Consider the following 11445-nt stretch of genomic DNA (forward strand, 5'->3'; position numbering starts at 1 on the left):
CATAAATGAATGCCGAATTTTGTCAAAAGCTTTTCCTGTATTTATTGAGATGATTGTATAATTTTCATCCTTCATTTTCATAATGTGGTGTATAACAATGATTTGCAAATGTTAAATAATCCTTGGATTTCACAAACAAATCTCATGTGATTATGATATCAGTTCAGTTCAGTTGCTCAGTTGTGTCTGACTCTTTGTGACCCCATGAATCACAGCACGCCAGGCCTCCCTGTCCATCACCAACTCCCGGAGTCCACCCAAACCCATGTCCATTGAGTCGGTGATGCCGTCCAACCATCTTATCCTCTGTCATCCTCTTCTCTTCCTGCCTTCAATCTTTCCCAGCATCAGGGTCTTTTCAAATGAGTCAGCTCTCTGCATCAGGTGGCCAAAGTATTGGAGTTTCAGCTTCAACATCAGTCCTTCCAATGAACACCCAGGACTGATCTCCTTTCGGATGGACTGGTTGGATCTCCTTGCAGTCCAAGGGACTCTCAAAAGTCTTCTCCAACACTGCAGTTCAAAAGCATCAATTCTTTGGTGCCCAGCTTTCTTTATAGTCAAACTCTCACATCCATACATGACTACTGAAAAAACCATAGCCTTGACTAGATGGACCTTTGTGGATGAAGCAATGTCTCTGCTTTTTAATATGTTGTCTAGGTTGGTCATAACTTTTCTTCCAAGGAGTAAGCGTCTTTTAATTTCATGGTTGCAATCACCATCTGCAGTGATTTTCAGTTCAGTTCAGTTCAGTTGCTCAGTTGTGTCCGACTCTTTGCGACCCCATGAATCACAGCACGCCTGGCCTCCCTGTCTATCACCAACTCCCGGAGTTCACTCAGACTCGCGTCCACCGAGTCGGTGATGCCATCCAGCCATCTCATCCTCTGTCATCCCCTTCTTCTCCTGCCCCCAATCCCTCCCAGCATCAGAGTCTTTTCCAATGAGTCAACTCTTCTCATGAGATGTCCAAAGTACTGGAGCTTCAGCTTTAGCATCATTCCTTCCAAAGAAATCCCAGGGCTGATCTCCTTCAGAATGGACTGGTTGGATCTCCTTGCAGTCCAAGGGACTCTCAAGAGTCTTCTCCAACACCACAGTTCAAAAGCATCAATTCTTCAGCACTCAGCCTTCTTCACAGTCCAACTCTCACATCCATACATGACCACAGGGAAAACCATAGCCTTGACTAGACTGACCTTAGTTGGCAAAGTAATGTCTCTGCTTTTGAATATGCTATCTAGGTTGGTCATAACTTTTCTTCCAAGGAGTAAGCGTCTTTTAATTTCATGGCTGCAATCACTATCTGCAGTGATTTTGGAGCCCCCCAAAATAAAGTCTGACACTGTTTCCACTGTTTCCAAATCTATTTCCCATGAAGTGATGGGACCGGATGCCATGATCTTCATTTTCTGAATGTTGAGCTTTAAGCCAACTTTTTCACTCTCCTCTTTTACTTTCATCAAGAGGCTTTTGAGTTCCTCTTCACTTTCTGCCATAAGGGTGGTGTCATCTGCATATCTGAGGTTATTGATATTTCTCCTGGCAGTCTTGATTCCAGCTTGTGTTTCTTCCAGTCCAGCATTTCTCATGATGTACTCTGCATAAAAGTTAAATAAGCAGGGTGACAATATACAGCCTTGATGTACTCCTTTTCCTGTTAGGAACCAGTCTGTTGTTCCATGTCCAGTTCTAACTGTTGCTTCCTGACCTGCATACAGATTTCTCAAGAGGCAGGTCAGGTGGTCTGGTATTCCCATCTCTCTCAGAATCTTCCACAGTTTATTGTGATCCACACAGTCAAAGGCTTTGGCATAGTCCATAAAGCAGAAAAAGATGTTTTTCTGGAACTCTCTTGCTTTTTCCATGATCCAGCGGATGTCGGCAATTTGATCTCTGGTTCCTCTGCCTTTTCTAAAACCAGCTTGAACATTTGGAAGTTCACAGTTCACATATTGCTGAAGCCTGGCTTGGAGAATTTTGAGCATTACTTTACTAGCATGTGAGATGAGTGCAATTGTGCGGTAGTTTGAGCATTCATTGACATTGCCTTTCTTTGGAACTGGAATGAAAACTGACCTTTTCCAGTCCTTGTGGCCACTGCTGAGTTTTCCAAATTTGCTGACATATTGAGTGCAACTCTTTCACAACATCATGTTTTAGGATTTGAAACAGCTCAACTGGAATTCCATCACCTTCACTAGCGCTGTTCGTAGTGATGCTTCCTAAAGCCCACTTGACTTCACATTCCAGGATGTCTGACTCTAAATGAGTGTGAGTGATCACACCATCATGATTATCTGGGTTGTGAGGATAGTTTTTGTACAGTTCTTCTGTGTATTCTTGCCACCTCTTCTTAATATCCTCTGCTTCTGTCATACGATCCTTTTAATGTATTGTTGAATTCAATTTGATAATATTTTGCTAAAGATTTTTGGATCTACGTTCATGAAGGATATTGGTCTTTAATTTTTTTCTTGTGATATACTGGTTTTGAGATCAGAGTAATGGTGGCCTTAAGAAATGAGTTTGGAAGTACTCCCTCCTCTTCTATTTTTTGGAAGAATTTGAGAAGGATTGGTATTGATTCTTCTTTCAGTGTTTGGTAGAATTCATCAGTGAAGCTGTCTGGCCCCCTGTAGTTGTTTGTTGAACTATCTTACCTTTAACATATTAATTCTAGTTTGGACTTCAGTATCTAGTATGATGAACTAATGTGGACTCCCCCCTCTTGCTTTAACTTGTGTCTAACTCTTTGTGACCCCATGGACTATACAGTCCATGGAATTCTCTGGGCCAGAATAGTGGAGTGGGTAGCCTTTCCCTTCTCAAGGGGATCTTCCCAACCCAGGGACTGAACCCAGGTCTCCTGCATTGCAGGTGAATTCTTTCCTAGCTGAGCTACAAGGCAAGCCCACTTTAAATAGTAGGGTAAAATATTTTTTGAAAAATTCAAATTCAAGGGCAAGCACAAAATAAGCAGACTTCCCTGGGTGCCAGCAATGAAGAGGAGTTCACACTAGACTGCTGCTCGTGAAAGTCAGCGCCATGATGGCCCAGGGCCAGTGGACCTTGACACTGACTGAAACTGTTCATTGGCCACAGTCAGACAGGGCACATGGCCTTCAGCCACAAGGGGTGGGGACCTGGAATCGACACCTGTGTAAACTTGGGTTCTGAAATGGCAGCATCTCTGTGATTCGGGAACCCAAACCATTATACACATACCCTAGCATGGGGGTTTATCTTGTCAAGACTCTGGATGGAAAAAAAGGACCTTTTTGAGAAATTGAAACCCCGAGCCTTCTCCATGCAAGGATGTGGAACCCAGATTTACTCTCCCTGCTTGTTTTAGCAATGTAGAGCCAATAAATTGAGAGACACTAACCACAGACAGGTGAAATACTTGGGTGTCCAGCAAAGAAGAACTTAGACTTGCTCTGTGTGGCTATTTTCACATACCATAGTCCATAGAACATGTGTGAAGGCATACACATACACATTTGCAAAGAGTCAGACGCGACTGAGCACGCACACAAGGGGTATAAAGCATGCATGCACGTGCGCGCGCGTGCACACACACGTAACCTCCCCGGGAAAGATGGGCTCACATGTGAAATTCATAGACCATTAGAGAATATGAGCAGACACAATCACAAAGAAGTCAGTACCCCTGAGAGTCTGAGATAGCTAACAACAAGAGAAAAGACCCTACAGGAAAGAATAGTCAGACTTGATGAAATATAAGAATCTCAGACTGAAGAAGCAGCCTGAATGTGGAGTCAAACATATGTGCCTTTGAGGTATTTGTTTTGTCAATTCAGGTTTTCATAAATTGAGTGTTCTTAAAATGGAGCCTATCACACACATGGAGTACCATTTGGAAATGGTTTTGGAGCCTTGACTAAAGAGATCACCACTTTTCAGATGCCTGGACAAAGACTCAGCCCAGAGTCCTAAGACCTTGGTGGCCCACTGGATGTCATTTCTCCCTAGTCTGCACAGGACACTGGCTGTAGGTAGATTTAAGAAAGATCAGAGTAGCTGAAAATGAGTACTGGTCAGGGGGACACAGCCAAGCTGACAAGAGAGCTGCCTGCATGGTCCTGCCCTGCCTGTGGGCTGACTGTGCTAATGGACAATCACAAGGAGAACAGGAGGGAAGTGCTCCCTGTCACCACAGTCACAGATGTGCTGCCTGAGCCAGTCCACTGGGTGAGCAAAGGAAATCATGGAGACTGAGAATTGGAAAGTTGAGGATGTGTGCCAGCAGAAATCTCCTGCCAGTAACATTTTCCTTCAGAGGAGAGGACGTTTGCAAGGAGAGAGGATTCAGCTGCACTGGCTCTGCAGCACAAAATGGTTGCACTGGCTGTGCAGCAGTCAGCTGGCTATTCAGTCTCTGAGACGTGATCAGCCAGCTTCTCTAGTCATCCTTCAAGGTGTGGCTGCAAAGTCCCCTCTCAGTGAAACCCCTCTCCTCTCCCCATCCCTAGCTCAGTCATGTCCCTTCCTCAATGTGCCTTTGGTTTCTGTCCATATAGTGGCAGTCTAGTGACCACAGCAAAAAGGTCACAGTGGCCAAAACCTGGGGCTAGTACTTAGCATGTCGTTGGTCCCCAAGCCCAAGTGATAGAATGTCCAGACAAGCAAGGCCAACCATACTCCATACATTATTGTCTCCGCCATACACGCAGTTGTACCTGTTTAGTTGCTAAGTCATGTCTGACTCTTTTGTGACCCCATGGACTGTAGCTGTAGCCCACCATGCTCCTTGAGATTTCCCAAGCAAGAATACTGGAGTATTCCCAGTACCATTTCTTTCTCCAGGGGGTCTTACTGTATCTCCTGTATTGGCAGGCAGATTCTTTACCATTGACCCACGAGGGACAACCCCATACATGCAGGAACCAAATTAACTTGCACTTATGAAGTTGGTTGACATACAGTCTTGATCAGGCAAACCGAATTAGTTTAGTAAGAAGCAACACAAATCACTGGGAAAAGATCAAACACATTTCCTGACATAGAATAGACAGGAGTTAATTGACTAAGTTTTGCTCTTCATTAAAAAGTTTTATCATCATTTATACTGTCAGAATCATGTGTCTGCCTTTCCTAGTGAGTTTTTTTTTTTTTTTTTAACTCTGTGGGCCATTTTAAACATATTTTCTGGCCAACTCTGAAGGAAAGAGACTCATCAAGAGAGCCAATAATTCATTTTTAAAGTTTAAGTTTAGCAACATTATTATTTTTAATATAGAAAATTGAAACATTTACTTTAGCTATTAAGTTAGTGATTGCTCCTTGAGGCTTTCTGTAGATGGTAGTGGAACAAGAGGGTTATAGTGTTTGAATAGAGAGGAATACAGTCTGCATGAAATAAGTCATTCTTTAGATAAATTCCTTGACTTATTAAAAGTGGTTCTTATTGTAAACATAATTTTTGAATTGGGAAAGGCATTAGAAGCATAATCTAGCACTCTCCAGTGCTGAAATCAGAGGTGGGATAAGAAGTTCATTTAAAAAATCCATTTATAAGCTCAGCAAGTCCCTATTCATAAGCAGCAACTTCTCTCCTGAATTGGTTCAGACTCGCAGCTCTGACTGCAGACATGGTTCTGTTTTAGAAAGCTCCTACATGATTCCAGTCTATTAAAGCCTTTGAGGGCATAAAACTGTATCTTTAAAGCAGCTCTTGCTCTAACTTCCCTGCCAGAAAGGAGCCTATAGAACTCCAGGAACTAATCTTGGAGGATGACAAGGCGGACATCTCTTCCTATCAAGCCACGTGTGCTGGGCTGAGGCATGTATTATGTATCTTTCTGTACAGATGAGATGAAAGATGCCCAATTTCTGTTTCTCAGTGGCTGCAGTATGAGAGAGGGCACAGCGCCAGAGGGGTGTGCAGTGTGTGAAGTCCCAGAACAAATGCTGTCTTACGACAGAGATTTGGTCAATAAATAAAGGACTTTTTCTGTTTAGATGTCAAAAGACTTGATTTGAGATAAGACAGGCATGATGTAAAATACAATGGCTAACTAATTGTTTAAGGTGAATGGTGAACGTGGGCCCAGCTCACAGACAGCCACATGGGGCCATTTTGTTTGGATTTGGGGGAATACAGTGGCCCCCCATAAATGGTGCTCAAACTTACATGATCTTCAGAGTCACCCAGGAGAAAGAATTTAGGCTTAGGGACAGATAGATCTGGTTTTGAATCTTGCTAGTGTGATCTTGAGCATGTTTCCAGACTCTTCTGAACCTTAGAACCCCTAAGAATAGTAACTTTGGGATGATCAGTAAGGTATCTCAAAAAGTATACACAGAAGCTAGACATTATTAGGCACTTGGTAATTGTCTCAGTCCATTCAGGCTGCTATAACAATACACTAGCTGGCTTAAACAATAAACATTTATTTCACACCTTTTTGAAGGCTGAGAAGCTCAAGATTAAAGTAAATTTGGTGTCTGGTGAGGATTTGCTTCTTTGGTTCATAGACAGCTGCCCTGTAACTGCACATGGCCAAACGGACAAGGGAGTTCTCTGGGGTCTTTTTAATAAGGGTATCAATCTCATTCAGGGCTTCCCTCATAGCTCAGTTGGTAAAGAATCTGCCTGCAATGCAGGAGACCCCGGTTCGATGCCTGGGTCGGGAAGATCTTCTGGAGAAGGGATAGGCTAACCACTACAGTATTCTTGGGCTTCTCTTGTGGCTCAGCTGGTAAAGAATCTGCCCACAATGCAGGAGACCTGGGTTCAATCCCTGGGTTGGGAAGATCCCCTGGAGAAAGGAAAGGCTGCCCACTCCAGTATTCTTGCCTGGAGAATTTCATGGACTGTATAGTCCATGGGATCACAAAGAGTCGGACACGACTGAGTGAATTTCACCTCACTTCACTTCGATCTCATTCATGAGGTCTCCATCCTTATGACCTAACCATCTCCCAGATACTCTCACATTGGGAGTTAGGATGTTAACACATGAATTCTGCACGGATGCAAACAGTCTACTGTAGGCACCATGGGCTACTCCCTCCTCAGGCCCTTTGGGATTCCTGCGGACGCGACGATGCTCAATTTAACCATAATCAGAGAGCCACGTAGAAGGTCAAGAAGCTGGATGAATCAGACAGGAAGTGTTTGACATCTGGTTAATTCTGATAACCTCAGGTTGAACTTGATTGGGAGTGTGGCTGCCCAATCAAAGGCCAACAGCAGCTAGAAGGAACCAGTTAAGCAGGCTGGCAGAACCTCAGGGCTTCTGATTCACCGAGTGATATAACTCCTTTTGGGTCCCTCAAGCATGCTATAATCATGCCTCATGCATGTAGGCCCTCAATATCTTTATTTTTATTTATTTATTTTAATTTTTTATTTTTACTTTATTATACTTTACAATGCTGTATTGGTTTTGGCATACATTGACATGAATCTGCCACGGGTATACATGAGCTCCCAAACATGAACCCCCCTCCCACCTCCCACCCCACATCATCCCTCCGGATCATCCCTGTGCACCAGCCCCAAGCATCCTGCATCCTGCATCCTGCATCGAACATAGACTGGCGATTCATTTCTTACATGATAGTATACATGTTTCAATGCCATTCTCCCAAATCATCCCACCCTCTCCCTCTCCCTCAGAGTCCAAAAGTCCGCTCTACACATCTGTGTCTCTTTTAAAGTTAACTTGATTCTCACCATAATGAGTGGAAGGCAGACAGCAACTAGCAGGCCTAGGATCTTGAGGTGCAGACACTGAGGGAACTCAGAATAAACATGACCAGGCTTCCTGGATCGTCAGTGTTACTCAAATCCCGGAGGAAGCAGCATCATTTTTACAGTATTACTAGCTGGTGGTTTTTTGTTTTGTTTTGTTTTTTGAGTGTTTTCTTTGTGCCAGGCACTTTTATCCTAATAACACTCCTATAAGAAAATCCTGTGCTGTAAATACTAATATCATTCTTGTTTTACATATGAGGAAAGACTGAGAAATAGAGAGGCTGGGTAACTGTTGGGAGTACAGATTATGAGAGAAGGCATTCCTGGCAGAGGGCCCAACATGTGCAGAGGCCCTGAGGCCAAAAGGAACACAGTACATGTAAGGGGAAAGGCCAGGACAGCTACTGTCCAGGCTGTAAAAAAGCAAGGGCCGTCAGCCCATTAGGCCTCATAGGGCACCGTGATTTTGTCTATTCTCATGATAGCATTGAGAAGTGGTTGAGACTTTATTTTTAATTTAACTTCCATTTTAGAGTTTTAAAAACATATGCAAAAGTAGAAAGAAAAAGATCACAGATTCCTATATATTAAGGTTGGTGCAAAAGTAATTGTGGTTTTGCATTGTTGAACTTTGCCATTGGATATTAGAATACATTCTTAAAGATATGTGGTTATGTTATTCATCATTTTGAAGTACATTTCTTGCTTTATGTTTTTTACTCATGAAATATTACTTGCTGTTTATGTATTTTAGACTATGGAAATGATATTAGACAAAAAGGAAATTGGAACGGTTTTCTTGAGTTCAAAATGGATCACAAAGCAGCAGAGACAACTTGCAGCATCAACAACACATTTGCCCCAGGAACTGCTAGTGAATGTACAGTGCAGCATGACTCAAGAAGTTTTGCAAAGGAGATGAGAGTCTGGAAGGTGAGGAGCATAGTGGCTGGTCACTGGAAGTTGATAACAACCAATTGAGAGCCATTATCAAAGCTGATCCTCTTACAACTACATGAGAAGTTGCCCAAGAACTCAATGTCGACCATTCTATGGTTGTTTGGGATTTGAAGCTAATTGGAAAGGTGAAAAAGCTCAATAAGTGGGAGCCTCATGAGCCGACCACAAAGGAAAAAAAGGTCCTTTTCCAGAGTCATCTTCTCATATTCTATGCAACAACAATAAACGATTCCATGCGACGAAACGTAGATTTTATATGACAACTGTTGATGACCAGCTCAGTGGTTGGACCAAAAGAAGCTCCAAACCACATCTCAAAGTCAAACTTGTACCAAAAAAAAGGTCATGGTTTGGTGGTCTGCTACCTGTCTGATCCTCTACAGCTTCCTGAATCCCAGGGAAACCATTACATCTGAGAAGTATGCTCAGCAAATCGATGCACTGATAAATGTAATAACAGCAACTGGTATTGGACAACAGAAAGTGCCCAGTTCTTCTCCAAAACCACAACCGACCACACGGTGCACAACCAACGCTTTGAAAGTTGAATGAACTGGGCTATGAAGTTTTGCCTCATTTGCCATAGTCACCTGACCTCTCACCAACTGACTCACTTCTTCAAGCTTCTCGACAAGTTTTTTCACGGAAAATGCTTCCACAACCAGCAGGAGGCAGAAAATGCTTTCTAAGAGTTCATCGAATCCCGAAACACAGATTTTTATGCTACAGAAATAAACTTATTTCTCCTTGGCAAAAATGTGATGGTTGTATTTTGATTAATTAAGATGTGTTGAGCCTAGTTATAATGATTTAAATGCAGGGCCTGAAACCATCATTATTTTATGGTTTGGTACCATAATTACTTTTATGGTACAGGGATGGTACCTAATACCATCACACAGCTTCAACAATTAACCCTTAAAATGTTTCAAGCAGGAAAGTGATATGATTAACTTTATATTCAAACCCACCAACCAACCAGCCCTCTGGCTACTGTGGAGAAGGAGTTGGAGGGAACAAAGTGGACATGGAGAGACCAGTTGGGAGGCCACTGCAATAGTCAAGGAGGGACAGTGTCATGGTGAGGTGAGGATAAACCAAGGGCAGTGGACAGATTCTGGAGGAATGAATATGTCAGTGTCAGCTTCCCCCAGAAGCAGACCCCGAGACAAGGATTTCAGGTCAAGTAGCTTATTTGGGGTCAGGAAATACAAACAGGTGAATGGGGAGGAGAGACATGGAAGGAAGGAGGGAAGGCAGCCAGTGTCTTCTCAAGCCAGCTACCTTTTTAGCAGGACCAGTGTGCAATTTGCAGGGCTGGTGCAAATGAAACTGTGAGGCCTTGTGATCATAAATTATTGAGAAATTCAGAATGAAAACAGCAGAGTGTTTAGCCAAGCGCAGGCCCTTTAAACAATGGAGTCCCATGCACATCGCAAGTCGGTGAAGCCCATCCTGGCTTTGGGCAACTGGAGCTTAATCCTGCAGGAAGCTGGGTGAAATGAGATAAAACACACAGCTCAGAAGAATCAGAGCGCCATCAGTCAATGGCCAAAGGCTGCTCCTGGAGTGTTCCACCTTCCTGGCGTTTCCAGCCTGCCCTGCCTAGAAGAATGGATTCCCCTGGCTTCTTCATGTAGATCCTGGAGGTTGGAAGTATGCCAGCGTCATTACGACATGGTCTGTTCTTAGGGACACAGGTTGGACAAGGATAACTCCAAAAGGACACAGGTGACTTTCAGGTTTCTGGCTTAGGCATTGGAAGGGGTCAGAGGGCCCTTCCTGGAGACAGGGAGCACTGGAATGGGAGTAGGTGGGGGAAGCACTGGAGAAGGAGGTTGGTTTGAAGATGTTGAGCCTGACTCATCCACGTGGAGATGTCAGAAGGCAGTAGGAGTTTTGGCTCTTAGGCTCAGAGGAAATGTCTGGCTGTGGGTGGAGATGGAAGTACCAGGGAGAGAGAGCAGTGGGCTCTAGGATGCCAGGCATGTCCACAGCCGGGGTGAGGACACTGGTCAGCACTCAGGGTGCGCAGTTAACTAAAGCAGAAAGCTGCTGCCTTGGTCCCTGCTCCTTGGACCCTGGCTTCCAGACCAGGGCACTCAGGTGGACACCTGCCTGCAGGTTTGTGCCATCTCTCTGGAGGGAGGCTGAAGCCATCACCCTCCACAGGCTCAAGTTAATGGCTTCCCGTCCCAGCCTTGGAAGAAACAGGGAGCAGATGACCTGAAACCATCAGTGTCTGCTGGCCCCATAGGCACTCCCCCAGCCCGGGCAGAGGCAGAGAGGGAAATGTTAAAGTCACCCACGCAAACACTAGTTTTCCCATCCTTACCTCAAGTTTCTGTTTCATAGGTTTTCTCTGTGCAAATGAAACCTTAAGCTTACTGTGAATATTAAAACAATGAATTTCACCCAGCAAATGGAGACAGCGAAATGGCTGAAGTTGTACAGAATCCAATTACCAAGAGCAGTTAAAGTGTCCAAATCTCGGTCTGGGGGTGTTCATATGACATAGATACTCTTGCATATTTCAATGTCTATTTAAAGAAAGGGTGCCCAGGCTCCATCAGTGTGGAGAGAGGCTCCTGGAAGCCACATTATTTCTCATCATTAAAGTCAGTCCGAGTTTTCCAACAAAAAGGAGGATAAATGAATCGGACCTGGCAGGCCCGGCAGCCAGCTCCTCAGCCCAGTAATCGCTCCCTTATTGTTCTTTCCCATTAAAATGATGGTAAAACAAACCATATGGCATT

General features: G+C 43.9%; 1 long non-coding RNA gene across 1 annotated transcript in view; it reads left to right on the forward strand.

The window, feature by feature from the left end:
• The window catches only part of LOC128063213 (uncharacterized), a 40632-nt gene extending 31136 nt beyond the window's left edge, over positions 1-9496 (forward strand). The window contains exon 3 of the long non-coding RNA XR_008200886.1: positions 8484-9496. This is a non-coding gene — a long non-coding RNA (uncharacterized LOC128063213). The remainder of the gene's footprint in view (positions 1-8483) is intronic.
• The last annotated feature ends 1949 nt before the right edge of the window (positions 9497-11445 follow it).

The sequence above is a fragment of the Budorcas taxicolor genome, chromosome 18 (assembly GCF_023091745.1).
Source record: "Budorcas taxicolor isolate Tak-1 chromosome 18, Takin1.1, whole genome shotgun sequence".
Taxonomy (NCBI): domain Eukaryota; kingdom Metazoa; phylum Chordata; class Mammalia; order Artiodactyla; family Bovidae; genus Budorcas; species Budorcas taxicolor.